This window comes from Tupaia chinensis, unplaced genomic scaffold (assembly GCF_000334495.1).
Source record: "Tupaia chinensis unplaced genomic scaffold, TupChi_1.0 Scaffold000294_3, whole genome shotgun sequence".
Taxonomy (NCBI): Eukaryota; Metazoa; Chordata; class Mammalia; order Scandentia; family Tupaiidae; genus Tupaia; species Tupaia belangeri.
The window spans coordinates 86,876-106,856 of record NW_006159781.1 but is presented as its reverse complement, the minus strand read 5'-3'; the positions used below and the strand labels follow the sequence as shown (position 1 = coordinate 106,856).

The window sequence follows — 19,981 nt, the reverse complement described above, 5'->3', positions numbered from 1 at the left end:
CGAGACCCACTGTGGACACACCACACAGTCATGGTGTGCCTGGAGTCAGAGCTCCTGAAAGACAAGTTGTGGCTGGGCTGTTCTGCCAGCTGGTGAAGCTTCAGTGAAGAAACTACTTGAGGGTGGGCTCGGCAGTGGCACAGGACCAGGTGCCCTTGCATGAGGCTAGAGCCGCGTGGGAAGCTGGAGTTGGATCCTGGACCAAACAGAAACAGGCCAAGTGCAGTGGGCCTGTGACCCCAGCTAGCTGGGCTGGGTGGGAGGGTCACAAAGTGGCAAGACTGTCAAAAACATACACCTCTGGGGTCAGACGGTGCTGTGTGAGACCTGACGCTCCGCAAGGTGGTCCACATGGAAGGCCCTGAGTACTCTGGGCTCTCGCGTGCCAGGTCCGGGCTGGCTGCAGGCTGGGGTGCATCATGGTGGCACGACCTGGCTGGAAGTGCTCTCTCTTTCTGTTGTTCATGGAGGAAATAAGTGGGTGAATTTGGGGAAGAAAATACAAACCCTCTCCTTCCCATTTTACAAACAAATTTTGACACTGTGAGGGCTGATTTTCCTCTTCTATAATTATTCACAAATTATTTGCCAAGTCCCAGGTTCACTGAGATCTCACAGTCTGGGTAGTTACCAAACCCAGGAGAATCACCCCAAACACGCGTGGGCTTTGAGGAAGGGAAGTGTTTCCCACCGAGCCGGGGGCAGCCTGGGAACACGCTCACGGGCAGCAGCCGGAACACATGCCCGGTGGAAATGCAGGCGGCCGACAGGCACTGAGTTACATGTGAGCTGGGGCTGCTCCAGACCACACCCCCATGGCAGAGGAGAGCTGGCCGCCAGGCCCCACACCCCACGCCCCAGAGCACTGGCTACGAGGACAACCCAGCCACCGAGTCTTACAGCCACGTGACTGAGCACATCCTGTGGCTTCCAGCTTCCAAGTCCCACTCAGCCAATGGGACGCTGCCACGTGCCCTGCAGCCCCCTCCACGAGGCTGAGCTTAGACGATGCGGAAAGCAGCTGCCTCTTATCTGGCTACCAAGACGTGCTGGTTCCCTCCACACAGCTCTGGCCCGAATCTGAGATGGAGCAGAACGGTGTCACACGCACGGGAGGCCTCAGCCCTCAGCCCCGCTCGTAAGGCAGGAGATCGTTAAGCTCTGCTTAGACTCCGGCACGCTAAGCGCAGACTGGGAGCACGGGTGCGGGCTGTGTTGGTCTGACGTACTGTGGCTGCTTTCCTTTATGAGGGAGAAGAGGGTGACAGGAGAAAGGGAGAGCAACCGAGGTCAGTCTCAAGGCGTCACAGTCCTCCACCCGGCCTCCCAGTTAGCCAGGTCTCAAACTGCACAGCTGCGCCCAGACGTTGAGCGGCCCAGGCCTCCCGGGTGGCATCTAGCCTCCCACAGTGGCACTACCTGTGTGCCACCAAGGCTAAGCCACGTTTTAAAGTTTCAAATAAAAATATGTACTAGTACTATGCATTTCTGTATCAAATAATAAAGAAAGAAGATGTTCCAATAAATCAAAGGAGAAACAAAAGGCTGGATTATTTCATTGAACGAGCACATACCCACTGGGGATGCACCCACCCCACTGCTCACTTTCATTTTCCTAGCTCTGTGGACAAGGTGCCTATGAAGCCACGTCATCTTCCGGTGCCAGGGGCACCGCTCGGTGTAGGAGGGACGGCAACCCTGCCCCTGGGTCTGCACTCCAGAGCAGGGGGCCGCAGAGGGTACGAGGACTCACACAGTGGGAGTAAGGAGATGGCCAGTGAGGAAGGACTGGGGAGGAGGCTGAGATGGCTGCACTTAACACAGGGACTAGAGGGGCCGGCACGTGACAGAGTGGGTAAGGCGCTGGACTCCCACATGGCCAACAGAGGTTCAAGTCCTGGACCTAGCAGCTTGAAAATCACGCCAGGCATGTGTGCATGTGTGTCCAGAATCCCAAGAGGAGAATGGAGGAGAAGGGACTGTGGGGTAGTCACCCCCGGGGGCGAGGAGGATGATTTCTTACTTTCCTTCTCACTGTCTCCTTTTTGCTCTGGCGAGCACACATGCCCTATGGCAAAAACCTTAAAAAAAGAAAAAAAAAAAAAAAAAAAGACTAGGGAGGGCCTCGCTGAGCTAACGGGGCAGGAGGAGAAGGAGGGAGTCGGCGGGCCTCAGAGCACAGCAGCCTAGCAGAGGGAAGAGCATGCAGGCAGGGAGTAGCCGAGGGCGGCTGTGGCAGCGCTTCCAGAGACACGGTGGCCCAGACCTGCACGGCAGCAAAAACGGTGGTGTGTGGGTTTACAGGGACAGAGGGTGAGACAAGTGGCCTTGTTCTTTCCCTTTCTCCCCACCCTGACCCCTTGGGGAGATTTCCTGGCTCAGTCACTGAAAGCATTAATGAATCAGTGACTACGTGTGCCGAACTGCACTGTCCCTGTCCTCAGTCAGTCGCACGGCCCACACGTCCCTTGCCTGTCCCAAGTCCTGCGTCTCCACCAGAACTCAGCCCTCTCTGACTCAGACCTGTCCAAGGCCCCAGCCTGGGTGAGGCCCTAGGGGACACTGGGACTGGGCCCTTTCCACCGAGCCACGCCGCTGAGAGAAGCGGGAAGTCCAGCGCCCCAGGCCCCATGCTACTCGGAGACGGGATCTGCAGACACGGAACCCCGGGGGCTCCTCCTTCCCGCCCCGCTCCAGCAGTGAGTGCTGACTGCCACCCTTCCGGAGGCTTCCGTGTCCACTGAGAGGAGACGCGGAGGGCAGAGGCCCGGCTGTTCCTGCCCAGCAGATTCTGCCCCACGCGGCTGCTCCCAGCCCCGTCCCACACCCCTACACAGAGTAAAACACATCATCTCGCTAAGTGCCAGGCTCACCACCGCCCCGGAGAACAATATGCCACTTACCCACTGCTTCTGAAACAAACTGAGTTGTCACTTGAGGTGAGTCTGGCTAAGGGCGTGTAAATCACTCACACTTTTTTTTTTGGAGAGGTTTTCGCTATAGGGCGTGTGCGCTTGTCAGAAAGAGAGAGACAGAGAGACAGAAAGCGAGAAATCCCCCCCCCGAGGGGATGGCCACACCACAATCCCTTCTCCTCCATTCTCCTCTAGGAATCTTGGGCACGCACGCACAGGCGCCCAGCGTGAGTTTAAGCCACCAGCTCTGGGACTTGAACTATGGCTGACTACATGGGAGTCCAGCGACATAGCCATTACGCCAACTGCTGGTTCCAACACTTTTTTTTAATTGCCACAGGGCATGTACAGCTGTAAGAGAGAGGGAGAGAGAGAGAGAGAACTCCCCAGAGAGGAGTGGTCACACTCAAGTCCTGTCCTCGCTCTCTCCTCTGTCAGGATTTGGCCATGTAAGCACACACGCCTGGTGTGCCTCTCGAGCTCTCAGGCTGGGGTTTGAAGCACAGTTGGCCAGTGGGTCTAGCTCCCTTAGCCACGAGGCCCCTCGGCCATCCCCGTCACTCTGTCTACAACAGGGACACAGTTCCTAAACGGTTCCTGGGCTCATGAAGAAGCAGAAAATATGAATAATTCTGTGTAGTGAATTCCTAAAGCCTCAGGATAAAAATCAAGACAGTTCTGAGGACACCAGACAGGATAGGCTGGTTTATTTTATTCTTAAAATTAGCCTGGAGAAAAGAAAGCCCTCCCATCACCCCCAACAATGCTGAATACGCCTCACCCCTGGGGGCCAAATGGTTGTGGTGGCACCGGTGAAACACGATGCTCCACCAGGCAATCCCACGTGGGAGGGCCCCTGGCTGAAGTCCGGAGACCTCCGTGAGCACACCAGGCACACACACCCATGATCCGGGGCTGGCTAAGGGCTGCCTGAAGCCTGGGGGTAGATCGCAGTGGCAGAGCGCTACAGGGGTGCTGTCTCTCCACCTCTCGGTCTTACCAGGTAACAGCCGCTAGCAGGCCTGCTCCTTCCCCTTCCCGGTGATCTTACAGCCACAGGCCAGCTGTTCTATGGTAGCACGGGCTCCAGAGCAGTCACGGCAGCTTGCTCTCCAGGAAGAGGTTGATGAGGCGGGGCTGTGTGCCGAGGACCACACCAAGCAGAGGATTCCTTGGGATCCTCTAGGCTCTGCTGTTTCCTCCCAACAGTCAGGCAGTCAGCACCCCTGTGTCCACCTGCCAGCTTCCAACCAGCCTTCCCTTGGCTCTACCTGGGGCCCCGGGAGGGAGGGCCCTGCCCTGCTTACCTCCGTGTGACCCAGAACAGGTGCCCGAGAATTAAGACAGGAAGACGGGAAGGGAAGAGGGGGTGGTTGTCTGCACTGGATCCTGAAGGTGGACGATACTGCCCCTCAAAGGTGCCCATGCCCGCTACATTCGGGTACGTGACCAGCACCAAGGCGACTGCCTGGCCCCGCTCCTCTCCAGCAGCTGCTCTGAGCAGGAACTGACTGGGGGGGCAGAGAAGGTAGGACACGAGGCCAGCCACTGGTCACAGTCCAGCTGTCAGCCGCTGGGTCACCATACCATTTAACCGAGGCTGGAACTAGCAGCCTGCAGTTAGACATGTCCCCAAAACTCATTTTTCTGATGTAATGGAAACATGTCAGCTGCCAGATCCCAGCTTTGGACCGGTTTTCACCGCAGTATTTTTCAGACCTCTGGTTGGCAAGCACCCTGGGAACGGGGAGATTCGGGCTGGAGACTTTCCCAACCTAAAAACCGAGCTCATGTTCCTTCAGTTTAAAATAGAAAAAGTTACTTTAAAAAAGACAAAAATGACACATTTTCAAATCTCATATTAACGTGACAATGCAAACAGCAGGGCCAGAAAATGTACAGGAAGAGTCTAAAGATTTGAAAGGAAAACGATTAGAGGTGACCCACCTCTAGCAGGCCCTGCTGAGCCAGAGTACAGACAAACTCCAGTCACCCCTCCACAGCCCTGCGAGGGCCAACCCCAAGAGAGGAAGAGGGTGCATCCCTTGGGGCAGAGGGGTTTTTTCTTCTTTTAAAGAATATTTTATTTCACTTTATTTATTTATTTTAATTTGACCAGAGAGGGACAGAGTAAGAGTAAGAGAGAGAAGGAGGGAAAGTGACAAAGCAAGCCGCCAGATCTAGGACTCGAACCAGTCAGCCATGTGAGTCCAGCACCCTTAACCACCATGCCACCTGCAGGCCCACCTGCAGGGGACAGAGTTTTTAAGGGAAATATCTAACTGCTTTTGCTGTCAAGGCTGGGTGGGACTAGAACACCCAGGGTGTGTTGGTGGGCACAGACCTGGTCCCTGTGCTCACTCTAGCTAGCACAGGCCTCCTGACCACGCAAGCCACTTCCTGCCACCTCCACTTCCCCTTCTACTACTGGACGGACAGGCACTCCCTGCCCTGCCCTCAGGCAAACGAAGGGTCACTGTCATTGCATCCTGTGGCCAGGCCCTCTGGTCACTCCTGTCTCCACCGACTGGTATCTCCTGAGCACTCAGCGCCCCAGGTACAGGGGCCATGGTGAGCACTGGGAAGTCCTGGGCCTCTTCTTCATTTTCTTATTTTTAAAATTTATTTCTTCTATGAACTTAGGAGATAGAGAGACAGCACCCAACAGGGTCGAGATGCTGAGACCCCCCCTGCCCCGCCCAGCTCTGGCCAACCCAGACCATGAGCTCACCTCACAGAGTCCTGTGTTTCACTGCTGGGCCACCATCTGGCCCCTGACTTCTTTTCCTAAATTATTTAATTTTATTTATTATCATTGATTTTAAATTTTGCTATAGGGCATATGTGCTCATCAGATAGTGAGCAAGCGAAAATAAGCCTCCAGAAAGAGTGAAAAAGAAAACCACTAAGCCCAGGACTCAAACGGGGGCCAGCCATGTAGGAGCCCAGTGCATTAGCTACCATGCCACCTGCTGCAGCCCCTCGATATCTTAGACACTTGTGTTAGTGGGATTTGCATCCAGTAGGCCTTCAGAAACCAGCTTGAGGAAACACTCTACCGCAGCCGCTGCAGGGGAGCTCCTTGGAAGGCCGTGTGCAGGAGGCCGAGGCGTGGGATCGTTGTCTTAGCAAAAACGGCACTGTTATTATGTAGTCAGTCATGTAAAGAGCCAAAACTAAAATGAAACGGAAAGCAGATGCTGGCTTAAAAACTCAAACTCCTTCACTACTCAGTAATTAGCAGACTCATTTTACTCCCCAAATAGACTGCGATGCTATGCGGTGAAAGGAAAGACACGCAGGGCAGAGTGCGTTACCAGACTGGGAGCCCACGGCACCTTCCGTCTGAGGCTCAGGACCTGCGGACAGCAGGATGCACGTGTTTGCTGAGTGAATGACGTCGCTCCTGCCATGGGAACACAGGGTACCTGCAGACGGCCCGTGGCTGAAGTCTCCAGCCTGGGCACTTGTTACATGTTCTCCTAAATAACCCGCTCCTCCTTCTCCAGACGTGGAAAGGGAGGGAGGAGCCCATCTCCAAAGTCACTGGGCTAGGTAGGAAGTGGGGCCACCACCCATGGCCCACCACCCCCAGGAAGCGGTACCCACACTAGCATGGCCTGCGAGGGGCCTACCCCAGGCTTCCCCTCAAACTTGCACTGACCCTGCCTCCTCCTCCTCTTCCTCCACCTTAGGGATTTGAATTTAATTCTCGAGGTCACACTTAGGGAGGCTCAAAAGAATCAAACTGTGTGTATACAAATGAAAAAAACTCAAGCACATCTATCAAGAAAAAACAAAGGAATGGAATTATTTAACCAGGAGAAGCTGTAAGAAAGATACCAGCTTAAGTATGTGACAATTTTGCTATCTTTGGGAAAATGTCTGTTTAGATTTTTCACTCATTTTGAATTGGGCTATCTTTTATTAGTAGTAATATTATTTGCCATAGGGTGCACATGCTCACCAGAGTGAGAGGAAAAAAAAGAGAGAAAGTGAGAAATCATCCCCCAGGGGAGAATGGCCACACTGCCATCCCTTCTCTTTCATTGTACTGTAGGGAGCTGGGCACACAAACCTGGAGTGTTTTCCAAGCCGCCAGGTCTGAACCCGAATTGTGGAGTGGGCCATGTGGGATCCAGCGCCCCAACCACCACACCACCTGCTGGCCTGGGTTGTCTTCGTTTTCTTCCCCCTTGCCATAAGGCATAAGTGCTCATAAGAGAGCCAGAAAGAAAGAAAGGGAGAGAGGGTGAAAATGAGAAGTCACCGCCTGGGGTGCAATCACGTCTCTTTCCGTCTCGCCTGGGGATCTGGGGTAAGCACATATGCTTGCCTGGTGTGACTTTCTAGCTGCTGAGTCTGGGATTCAAATCATGCAGTCAGTCACGCAGGAGCCAGTGCTTTGACCTCCACACAACCTGCTAGCTCCTCTTTTTTTTTTTTTTGTTAATTATTTAATTTAACTTTATTTGTTTAGTTTAATTTGACCACAGAAGGACAGCACATGTGTGAGAGAGAGAGAGGAAGAGAGACAGAGCAAGAGAGAGAGAGCGAGAGACAGAGAAAGAGAAAAGTGAGAAAGCAAGCTGCCAGGTCCAGGCCTCAAACCATGGTTGGCCATGTGGGCGTCCAGCGCCCTAATCACCGTGCCATCTGCCAGCCCCCACCCCCACCCCCGCTGACTCCTTTATTGTTGGATTTTAAGAGTTCCTTATATGAGGTACAAGTCTATTTTCTTCCATGTGTGAGTTACTGTTTTTACTTTCTTGAAAACATTATTTGAAGCACAAAAGTTTTGAATTTTTATGAAGTCTAATTTATCTATTTTTCTCTTGTTTGTGTTTTGGTGCCACTGCATATCTAAGAAGCCACTGACTGACACGAGGTGGCGATGACTTGTGCCTATGTCTTCTTCAGAGTTTCACAGGTTTGGCTCTTACATTTGGGTCAGCCCCTTTGGAGTTAACTTTGTATGTGATGTAAAGCAGACACCCATACCTGGCACTATTTGTTGGAAAGATTCTTCTTTCTCCCATTCAATTGGCTCAGCACCCTGATCAAAATCAACTGGGCATAAATGTCAAGGTTTAGTTTTGTTCTCTTGACTCTATCCCATCAGTCTGTTGGTTAAGTACCACACTGTCTTGAATACTGGAAATCTGTGGACATTTTTGAAATTGGGAAGTGTCAATCCAGTTCCTAAAGTCCACTTCCAACTTTTTTCTGTTTTTGTCAAAACTGTTCTGACTATTCTGGGTCCCTTGCATTTCCATTGGAATTTTAGAAACAACTTAATGATTTCTATTTAAAAAACAAAACAAAAAAAAGGAGGAGGCAGCTAGATAGGAGTTTGACAGAGATTGCAATAACTCTGCAGATCAATTTGGGAAATACTGATACCTTAACAATATTAAATCTCCCAATCCATGGACATGGGATAGCATCCCATTTATTTAAGTCCTCTAATTTATTTCAACAATGTTTGTAGTTTTCAATGTACAACTTACATGCTTCTTTTGTTAAATTTATTCCTAGATTATTTTATTCCTTTTTATATTATTATAAGTAGAATTGTTTTCATTTCACTTTTGGATTATCCATTGCTAGTTAAAAAAGAATACTCTTATTTTGGAAAACTGATTTTGTATCCTACAACCTGGCTAAACTTGTATATCAACTCTAATAGTTTTTCACTGGATTTCTTAGGACTTTCCACTCATATGATCATGTCGTCTGTGAATGGTGATCGTTTTACTTTTTCCTGTCCAATATGAATGCCTTTTCTTTCTTTTTCTTGCTTAACGTTCCTGGCTAGTCCCTCCTCCTATCCCAATGTTGAACAGAAGAAGCAAGAGGAAACACTGCTGTCCTATTCCTTCTTTTCCCCCTCCATATCAAGACTGACAGAGAGAGACAGAGCACCTCCACCAGGGTCTTGAGATGCCGTCCATCCCCACCTCGGCCCGCCCTGGATCCAGGCACGTGCACGTGTAGCTTGCTTACGGAGGTCTCGAGGCGTGGACCCAGAACCTCCTCATGTGGCTCAGCCTCGAAGAGCACTGCACGGCTATCCATCCCCAACTGTCCTATTCTCAATGAGAAGGAAAGAGCTTTTCTCCTTCCTCACCCAGTCCTGTGGGTTTTCGTTAATGTCTTTTTTCCTATCAAGGCAGATCCCTTCTACTCCCCGGTTATGTTTCTGTTGTGAAGAGGTACTGCACTGCTGCACTGGGTTTGTGTTGTTGTTGTTTCTGTTTTAATGTTGTAGAACAGATGGGCATCAGGAGACAAAGTTACCTTAAACACATCTGACCGTATGCTTGGATGAATGTCAAGTGTCATGAGCCAAGTAACATCCATTTTAAGCAACTCAAAGAAAATAGCTTATTTTCTGGCTTTGAGTAAAAGACAAATCTGTGATATTATTTTAAAAAACAATAGATGGGCCAGCAGAAGGCACAAGGCTGACCATGGTTCAAGTCCTTGAAAATCATGCTGGGCACATGTGCGTACGTGCCCAAGATCCTAGGAGGAGAATGGAGGAGAAATTACTGTGGCCGTGCCACAATCATCCCAAGGGGTGATTTTTCATTTTCCCTCTCACTATCTCTGTCCCTCCATTGAGCACATGCACCCCAAGGCAAAAATCTCTTAAAAAAAAAAAAGAAAGAAAAAGCAATAGATAAGAGACAGACATGGATATGCCCAAAACTTATGTAATTATCTAAACCTTTGCATAATACAATGTAATGTGAAAAGCAAAGAGAAAAGATCATTGATAAAAATGTTTCTTTTTAAAGATTTGTTTTATTTTGGGACAAGCAGTTGGTGTAATGGCTATGACACTGGACTCCCACGTAGTTGACCACAGTTCAAGTCTCGGACCCAGTGGCTTAAACTCACACCGGGCACATGTGCATGCGTACCCAAGATCCTGAGAGAATGGAGGAGATGGGACTGCGGCATGGCCATCCCCCCTGGGGGGTGATTTCTTGCTTTTAGTGTCTTTGTCTCTCTGTCTTTCTGGCAAGCACACGTGCCCTATAACGTTAAAAAAATAAATAAAAGAGTCGGTTTATTTATTTATTTATTTATTTATTTATTTATTTATTTTAATTTGATCAGAGAGGGTCAGAACTAGAGAAAGTGAGAAAGTAAGCCATCAGGTACAGGACTTGAACCACAGTTGGCCATGTGAGAGTCCAACGCCCTTAACCACAACTCTACCTGCTGCCCTCCCCCCTTTTTTTAGTTTTGCTATAGGGTGTGTGCCCTTATGGGAGAGAGAGAAACTGAGTATGACCACCAGGGGCGATGGCCACTCTGCAACTCCTTCTCCATTTTCTTCTCAGGATTCTGGGCATGTACACGCATGCACCCAGTGTGATTTCCAAGCTGCCAGGTCCGGGACTTGAACTGCAAAGTTGGCCAAGTGGGATTCAGCCACCTTAACCTCCACAGCACCTGCTAGCCCGATAAAAATCTTTATACGTAAATGCATTAAGGACTGATATGAAGACAGGATCCTCTGACGTGATCAGAGGAGAGAAGCGGGAGAGAGGCAGCTGAGGCAGAGACACGCTCTCAGCGAGCTCTGTGAGCTACTTCAGCTGCACAGCCGGCCCTGCCGTCACTACAGAAAGCTGCACCAAGTCCCAACCCTCTCCCTCTGCTGTGTCATCTACAAGAGAGTAGCTCTTCTGAGTCAGCCTAGGCATCAGACAGGGACACGCAGAGTGAGAGAGAAAGTCCCTGAGACGTAGGTTCACTTGTCCCCCAACAAACTACCAGGTGGGGGGAAAAGCACAACTTCTTTGAAAAATGGAAAAAGCTTGTAAAAAAATAAGAAGACTTCATATAACAATGGCAGTTTAGGTGGGCAGGGGCTATAGGAAAAAAGGAATGTGCTAGAATGTGGCAGATGGGCTTCATGGAAAAATCTAGAAACAGAGAATGGTGCAAATGACAGTTACCAACCTCTGACCCTGGAGTCCCACGCTGGGGAATATGTCCCAAGCAAATAAACTGGAAGGAAAAAATAGCTTGAACAAAATGTTCATCACGATAATATTTATAAGAAAAACGGGAGACAAGTCCAATCTCCAAAGCTAAGGAAACAGTGGTGAAATGACAGGATGGAAACTGCACTGCCATTTATGAGGCCAGGCAGGTGAACCACTTCGTGCCTGAAACTGGGCAAAACAGAACACAGGCAGTCCTGGCACACACACTTAAGGCCTGGACTGCGTAGCCCGGCTTCGACTGCCAGTGCTTGGCACAGGGCAGAGGCAAATATTTGCAAAGTGACTGGGTGTAGGTGCCAAGGCGTGCCTACGTCCACATGGCGAGGCAGTGCTGCCAGGCTGGGGGAAGCCGTGCAGTGGGAGCAGAGGGCACCAAGCCTCACTTCTGCATTTCGAGATGCACGTGTTTGAATGAGAGGGAAACGTCCCCGTGACGCGCAGAGCCAGGCTGACGTTCCGACGTATGGACAACTCCACAGAGACACCCACCGAGCTGTGGGCCCGGTGCCAGGAGGGGTTCTCAGGAGCTGCTCCCAAGGCTCCCAGAAGCTGGCAGGTCCCGTGGGGGTGAGAGCGGCTGGGAGCAGCAGGCCCAGGGCCCAGGAGCCCATGATGGCCTCCCTGTTGTGGAGGTGACCAAGGTGAGTGTGCACACGACAAAGGACTCAGCCCTCAGGCCTCAGACACACTTGCTCCAGCACCGCCACCGCTGCTGCCCTCCACCGCCGCTACTGTGCAACCCCAGAGCCTCCTGTGTGCCCATAAGATGGTTTCTATCCCGGACTCACACTCTTACACGTGGGGAAAATCACCAGAACATGGAGGGTGTAATCCTGAGGTGTCTTTCATCAGCCAGACCCTCCTCACTTCTCAGCCCGGAGGCCCTGAACTTCTCACATCTCCCTCTCCATTGTCCTGGGCTGGCTGGACAATGTGTTCACCCCCAGCTCAGGGCAGCACCGGGACCAACACTGTCAGCTCCTTGATACCTGGTTCTCGCCAACACCTGCCTGGTGAGAGCCTGACACTGCCCATCACCGCCACCTCCTCCCAGTCCTAATCCCCCCCTGCCACTCTCCTACCCTCAGCAGGTGGCAGGTGGGCAGTCTGCGGCCGTTGGCCTCCCGATTCCCACTCCTGCACCCCTCCTCCCGCAGCCATGCCTATGGCCTCACCCTGCTCCACCATGCAGTGGTGGTCCTCTCTTACCACACACTTAACCTCCTCGGTACACATCAAACTCCTCTCCCCTCGTGCCCCAGCTCTGCTCTCTGACCCAGACCCATGCTTCCGGCCAACACTGGACGCCTCCACTTGGCTCTGTGGTCCCTGCGAACCGCCCCGACTAGAGCCCTCCTATCCCTGGGTATCCTCTTCACACCCACCACGTCAGTCTCCAAGACCTGACTACACCAGCTCGTCGGTATCCTCTGCACCCTTCTACTGAGCCTGGACCTACGATGGCCGCCCCTGTTAAGGCCACCACCATCCAGTCCCTAGGGCCCCCTCACTGGCTCCCAGCCACTAATCTAAGCCTGTCTGTCTTCTATGATCCATGATGCACCATGGAGATCAGTGTATCTTCTGGAAAGATCGGGCCATGATTCTCCTCAAAATCCCTTCAAGACGTCTTCCAGAGGCCAGCAGGGCCTCCAGGCTCTACCCACTGCTCCCTCCGGCCTCCCGTGCACACTGCATTCCTATCACACTGTACACGCCGCAGCTTCCGTAACGACCTGCCATTAGCTTGCACAGCGCGGCACTCCTCTCAGCCCATCCCTTCACACATGCTGTTCCCACTGAGTAAACGCATCATGTGGTGAGCAGGCAGGGAAGGAAGAATGAACTTCTCATGGTCAAATCGTTTCAAAAGCCAGTGATAAGAATCCTTTCGACTAATTTTATAATATAAAAAAACATTTAAACCAGCTGGGTACAGTGGCGCCTGCCTGTAATCCCAACCACTCAGGAGGCTAAGGCAGGAGAATCACAAGTCGAAGCCAGCCTGGGCAACGTAACAAGACCCTATTTCTTAAAAAGGATGAACCTACAGTGAAGATAGTGTAATGTCTAAAACCGTCCAGGACAGGGCCTCTAACAGCCCAAATCCGCCACGGGCTAAGGGGGCAGACAAGCACAGAGATAATAAAGCCCAAGATCTGTCCCTGGGGGCAGGGGAAGCACGCAGGGACTGAGCACCACGCTGTCCAGGAGTTCTGCACATGTGATAGTCAGGGCTGGCTCCTGAGCCTGTGACAAGGCTGCAGGCTCTGTGCCCACAGGCCGGCCTTTCGCACACAGCCAGCAAGGCTCCCAGCAAGGCCTGCCAAGCCCACTTCCTGTGTGGTAAGATGAAGACGAGGCAGGTCCCAGGCTTCAGCACCACGCAGGGAGGGGCTGAATTCATTCTGCTGTCTGCCCTCCCGCACATTCCCCTTCTCCCTGGCAGGAGTGCTGACAAGGGTCTCTTTAGTCATGCCTTTCTTCTATTCTTAAGTCCCTTCTCAGTGAAGGACCTGCTAGCCCTGGTTAGACACAGGTCCCTGCCAGTGTGGCTCCTGCCCCCCAAACACAAGCACCCTGCGCCCACTGCCCCGGCAATCATGTGCAAGCCGGGCTCGTCTGTCCTACGGCACGTGTACCACCACGTCCATGTCCTGCCTGCCAAGGACAGCGTGGCATTATCCCAGGAGAGCCTCGGGACCCTGACACAAGCAACGCACAAGCCCTCACTCATGTCCAGTGGGGGTCAGGTCTGGAGAGCACACGGCAACGCGCCAGCTTCTCTGCCCCTTCGGGGTATGCTCCTGTCCCAACCGCAGTATCTAACAGGTGACAGAGGCCACAGATACAAGGGATGAGGGTGATGAAGTTGCAAGGAACCAGGCTGCAACTAACTGCCTGGTTGCACAGCCAGCACAGCTGCCGCCCTCCCTCAGACACTCCTGCAGACGCTGCCTCCAGGTGGAGCACTCATAGCAGTTAGGGTCCTTAAGCTGCGAGTGTTCCAACTCAAGAGATGCACTTGAACCCTAGAAAAAGGGAAGTCACGTAGGCCCAGATGAGATAGAACGATCCTTTGGCAAAAGGAAGAAAGAGCCAGCCCTGTGGCTAGTTAAGGGAGGTAGATCCCGCACTCCTGGCCATGCTTCAAGTCCCAGCTCCGGTGGAATGAAAGACATGCTCGGTGCTGGGACCAGCAGTTGGTGTAATGGCTATGTCGCTGGACTCCCATGTAGTCGACTGTGGTTCGAGTCCTGGACCCAGTAGCTTAAACTCACGCCGGGCACATGCGTGTCCAAGATCCCAAGAGGAGAATGGAGGAGAAGAGATCGCGGCATGGCCATCCCCCCGGGGGGTGATTTCTCGCTTTCTGTCTCTTTCTCTGTCTGTCTGGCGAGTGCATGTCCCCTATAGCAAAAACCTCTCCAAGAAAGAAAGAAAGACAGACAGACATGCCGGGCGCATGTACAGTGCCACATATCATGACAGGGTGGAGAAATGGAGGAGAAGGGATTGCGGCATGGCCATGTCCCTTTGTGTGGGTGCATTCTCCCTCTCCTCCTCTCTCTGGCAAGAGCACACGTCCTCTGGCAATTAAAAAAAAAAAAAAGTAGCAGGAAAAAATATAGAATGGGTCAGGAGGTTGTCCTTTGTTCAGGGCAGAAAATGGGGGCATTCAACTAAGGCCAATGTGCAGGGGAAAGAGCGAGAGGAGAAATGCTGACCCGGAGCGGCCGGCTGTGAGGCCGCCCGAGGCCCGCTCCAGCAGGCTCCAGGCTAGACAAAGGGCACGATTAACACCACCAGGAGTCAGGGTGGCCCAGGTCAACCCCAGCAGCTCCTTTCAAGCCCTCCACTTTGAGGCAGCCCCTACAAGAAGCAGGCCTTCCTGCCACTTCACAAAGGGCCTCTGTGGCCCTTTGTCCAGAAAGAAGAGCGGCCTCTCTTCCTCCGCAGGGCGGCTGCAGCTTCTGCGGCTCTAACCCACCCCTACCTCGGACTGAGCAGGACCCCCATGGGGCTGGAGCCCTGGTTGAAAATCAGAGAGAACACCCCAGAGAACATAACCAGCCCGGGTGCATAGGTTCGAGGGTCTCTGACAGCTGCAAGTCTGGTTCTCCACAAGACACCAGAGCAACCTGTCCATGGCGCCGTGGCCTCGGGCTAAGGAGTGAAGAGGACTGAGCAGTGTGCTCACCTCTAACATGGAATCCCATCGCCGTGGGGCTGTCTGGATCCAGCAGCACCTGTCTGGGTGCTGGCCTGGCCCTGGAGTATGGAGCCTTCCATAAACGCTGTGGCCAGAGTGACGGTGACTACTGGCCGGCCTCCACCACAGCCCATCACGGAGCCACTTCCATCTCGCTGACAGGCCCTTGAACGGCCTCCCTGGCACAGTGACCAAGTACAAGGCAGGCCTTGCACAGAACATGGGACGGGGGTGCCAGCAGGGCCCAGGCCGAGGTCCAGGGCTGACTCTTCCACTGTAATTCCCCCCTGAGAGACGGGGAAAGGCGTCTGTGTAGGAGCCCGCCAGGCAGAGGAAGGGGATATAAACCAGCACAGTTTAGGGTCAGCCAAGCCTGGGGCGGGTCAGGAAGCAGCCCCACTCTTACACTGCTGAAGTGACTCCGTCCCATGCACCTGCGGCAGCACAGTGACACGTCCGGCTAAGAGCCACCACACGCCACGCACCACGAGACTGCGAGGAAACCACGGCGGAGCAGGCAGGGGCGCAGGCTCTGTCCGGAAGTGAACTGCTCAGCACATCTCCAGCGGGAGGGCTGTGAATATGCGCATTTGAAGTTCAGAAAGACCCACAAACCACCAGAGGGTCTGGTTTTTAAATATCGTGCAGGCTCCTCTGCACTCAGCTATGGTGCCGCTTTCTGAAGACGCTTCTTCCTCCAAATGTCCCAGCCCGGCAAAGCAGTCTGCTCTGGAGACACACGACACCACCTGACCGGGCATGGCCCACCGACCATCAGTCCTCCCTGACACGATTCACTTAAAAACAAGCTCATGCAACATGAAGAACGATCCAGTAATTTGGAAATCACGAACAAGGAGCCCACTTGTCAGGCAACAACCTCAAACTAATGGGCTCAAACCATGCATAAAATTAATAGTGAAAATTCCCTTAAACAAAAGGAGAGTGGAAAGAGATCGGGTTAGAATGAGCCAGAACGGAAGCAAGGTTTCACTTCTAAACCTCAGTCTCCTTGTCTGTGAAACGGGATGAAGGTGGCTGACGGATTTCACGGGAAGTTGGCGGAACTGAATGGCACACACGAGGACCCACATACCCTGGGCACTCCGCAAATGCTGGCCTCCCGTTCCCGTCCCCGACCCCATCCCTAATGACTCCCTCTAGCCTCTCTGGCCACTGGGCAGATGTCACTGCTGTGCCACCGAGAGCTGCAGGGACACAAAACAAAGCCCTTGCCACTAGGCCTTCCTCATTTACCCACTTTCACGATGCCACCTCCCCATAAAGATTTTCAGTGACAGTTTTATGATATTTCCACTTGGGATATTTCTATTTATGGTAAAATGCCTAATTACTATACATACATTACCTGAGAAGCCCTGAAGAAAACGTCTTGGTTATTACTATTCTAACTTCAGTTATAACACACACACTCCATACACGCACCCCACCCTACAAAGATTCACAAAGACCCTATCCTTAATAAAACGCGTGTCAGTTTGATAGGATCAAGAAACAGCCTGTGTCCCAAATTTTCGAATCTTTTCAGTAAAATATTTCATTTATTCAGCTGAACGGAGTGAGATTATATTAATGGAGCCAGCGGTATCTTTATCATTTTATGTGTATTTCTCCAAATATTCTTTTTTAAAAATACTCTAGGGCTGGGGCCAGCAGGTGGCGTGGTTAAGGCACTGGACCCCCACATGGCCGACTGTGGTTCACATCTTGGACCTGGCGGTTGGCTTCCTCACTCCCCCCTCCCCCCTCTGTCCCTCTCTGGTCAAATTAAAATAAATGAGTAAAAATAAATAAAATAAATAAAGATAAATAAAATAATTATTTTATAAAAGATTCATAATATACATATATGTATATATATTTAGGGCCAGCCTGTGGTCTGATGGTTGAGATGGCTAGATCCCATGTGGCCAACCGCGTGGCTCGAGTCTCTGGCAGCACCTAACATGCCTGGTGCACAGGCACGCATGCCCGCCCAGACTCTCCCAAGGAGTGATGAGTGGGGATTGCGATATGACCACCCGGGGGAGGTGTGCTCTCATCTCCTCCCCGCCCCATCAGCATCTCTCCCTGGTCAAGCACATGCACCCTGTAGCAAATTTTTAAAAAATCTAAAAAAATTCACTTAAATTTTTTTTCTTTAGTCATGATATACCATGTGGCTGTGAGAATGAGAGAGAAGGAAGAAAGAAAGAAAGGGAGCGAGCGAGCGAGCAGGAGCACACCTCCACGGCTGTGGTCACGTGTGATCCTCTTCCTCTGGTCCTCAGCCGGGAGGTCCTGGGCACTCGCGTGCTTGCCCGGGTGATTCAGGCTGGGGATTCGAGCCTCCTTTGGCTCCCCAGGAGCGGTGCACTGCCGCCCAGGCCCAGCATTGACTCTGCGTGTCAGAACACAAGCTGGGGTGGAAACAGACTGAAAGATAAGACAGGGTCACACCTGATTAGGCCAACAGGCAAGAGGGAAGGAGAGAGCTCGGGAGGCCCGGGAGGCCCGAGGCAGCCAAGGAAAGGGACACAGAAGGAGAGAAGAAGGAGAGAGGGAGGGCGGACAAGCAGGCACAAGGCAGCTGGAAAAGGGGAGGGTGCCTGAGGCTGCAGCCTCAAGAAAGTGAGCGCGAGGTGGCTCCAGCCTGGACCAGGGCAGCCGACCACAGGTGCAGGAACTACCAGAAAGGCAGGTGTGGCCGCCACGTGGGGAGGAGTGGAAACAGTGGCCCAACGACTGACCGCCAGGATCTGGTTAGCCAGGTAGTGTTCCCTTCCCCACCCCCACCCCCATGTACGCCCCTCCAGAAAGCAGGGAGACCTTCTGGCTAAATGAGGACCACTCTTGGTCAAAGGTATGTGAGTAGCTGTGCTCCTCTCCTAGAATCTCCCCAAAAGCTCATAAAAATATATGTTTATGGGTAGATGATGACAGAGAAAAGTCCAGAAGGCTGTGTACCAAAATGTGAATCCTTCCACTCAACCAAACGCAGCAAAGGCTCACTGTGTGCCAGGCCCATGCAAGGCCCACGGGTCCCAGGTGAGCAGAAGTGACCATGTCCCTGCTGCCATTCCAGGAGGGTCAGAAGACTTCAAGTCAGACAGTAATGCAGTAGCAAGTGGCGTCAGGGCTGGGGAGAGGCAGAGTTGGGGAGGGAGCACAGGTTGACCTCACAAGACAGGGGCAGGGCAGGGCAGGGCAGGGTAGGGCAGGGCAGGGCTGGCTGGCCTGGGAGGCCCTTTGAGCCCTTAATGAATATCACAGGAACTGTCTCTGCAGAGTGGAACGTGTGAGTGTGGGGTTTTCTTTTTGCACATCTATATTCCTTAATGTTTTGGCCTTACGAATGAATTGGTTGGATTCCTTTAAAAACCCAGCAGGAAAGTGAGGCAGCACATGGGCACCTCCTTCCTGCAAGCACAAAACCTAGACTTTTCCAGGAAAGGGCTCCCGTGCCTCACCTGCAGGTCACCCACAGCTGGCCGGCCGTGTCCATGCACTCACCCACAGCAGGTGCACACACCTCTGGCCAGTCTCGCAAAGCACAGGCAGAGCCCTTCTCGCCCCTGCCTCTTCTCTGTGCACACCGGTTTCCACGGTGAACCTCCCCAAGAGATTCTAAGTGCCAGCCAGGTGCAGGTGCCTCCTGACTACTTTCTCCTGAGCTCTGGCAACTCCTCCTGGACCCCTGACAGGCCTTTCCAAGGCACTGGCCAAAACCCACCTCCTGCTCCTCTACCCCTGGACTGTCTCCTCATGTCTCTCCCTTTTGGGAAAAATCTCTGTCGTCCACACAGCTGCTCGGCACAAATGCCTCACATCACTCCTGCCCTCACGCCCTCGTCCCATCAGCTCTGCCTCAACATAGCCAGAATGCGGCCACCTCCCACCACTGCCTTAGCTACCCTGGCTCAGCCACCAAACCCAGTACTGCCAACAGCTGCCAGTCAGTTACCGACACTCTGCAGTGACTGCAAGGTCCTAAGGGACCTGCCTCCTGCCTGCTTCCAGAGCCATCTCAGCTTCTTCTGACCCCTGCCCCAGATCCAGCTTCAGTGTCCTCCCTGTGTCTCCCCAAGTGCCAGGCTCGGGCCAACCTTTGCACCTGCCTCCTTCGGCCATCCTCCAGGGTCTGCAGGAGCCTCACACATCAGATTTCTGCTCAAACACCACCGTCTAAGACACTTCCCCTAACCCTTCCCCATACCTCCAGCACTCCCACCCCAACCCCGCTTTAACCTCACGCAGTCCCAGCAGCCCGACTGTGTATCTGGGTGCTATCTCTCCACCACAAGCATGTAAGCGCCTTGGAACTGGGATTGCTCACCACGGTAGTCCCAGCACTGACGCACACAGACACGCCGTCGATACGTCTGGAATGAGTGAGTCAAGGAATGTGTGAGGCTCTGACTCAAACACAGAAGCATGACAGGATACACTTCTGTTTTCAGCAGAACAAACTGGGTGTCTTAACCAGTTGAAAACCTGTTGAAAAGTTTTAAAAGATGAATAAAATATAATAGCATCCCTGAGCTGGTGAGATAAATCGAAAGACAGCAGACAGCAAACTGAAAGAAGAAACTCTAGGATAAAAGTGAGTAGACCAGCTAGCCTCTCTGGAGGTAACAGAGACAGAGAAAACAGAGCAGATGATCAAACTTGGAGGATGCAGTGAAGTCTGTTTTACACCTAATGGGGCTTCGGGAAGTGACAGCATTAGGAACAGGGAAGACAACACTCAAAGGTAAATTTTTAGAATGCTGAAAGACACTAAAGTGTAGATGAAGGAGGCCCAGTGAATCCCAGCAAGATTTTAG

At 52.4% G+C, this 19,981-nt stretch overlaps 1 protein-coding gene across 6 annotated transcripts in view; it reads right to left on the bottom strand.

Moving 5' to 3' along the window:
* Nucleotides 1-19,981, bottom strand: part of PACSIN2 (protein kinase C and casein kinase substrate in neurons 2) — an 83,313-nt gene that overhangs the window by 54,645 nt on the left and 8,687 nt on the right. The window contains exon 1 of one of the 6 annotated variants that reach the window (XM_006150686.3): nt 4,223-4,241. The exons of 4 other annotated variants lie outside the window; for them this stretch is intronic. The gene's annotated coding sequence lies outside the window, so the exon portion shown is untranslated. Of the gene's footprint in view, nt 1-3,915; nt 3,935-4,222; nt 4,242-19,981 lie in introns of those variants that run through there. One more of the 6 variants, XM_027772725.1, reaches the window with a different exon arrangement.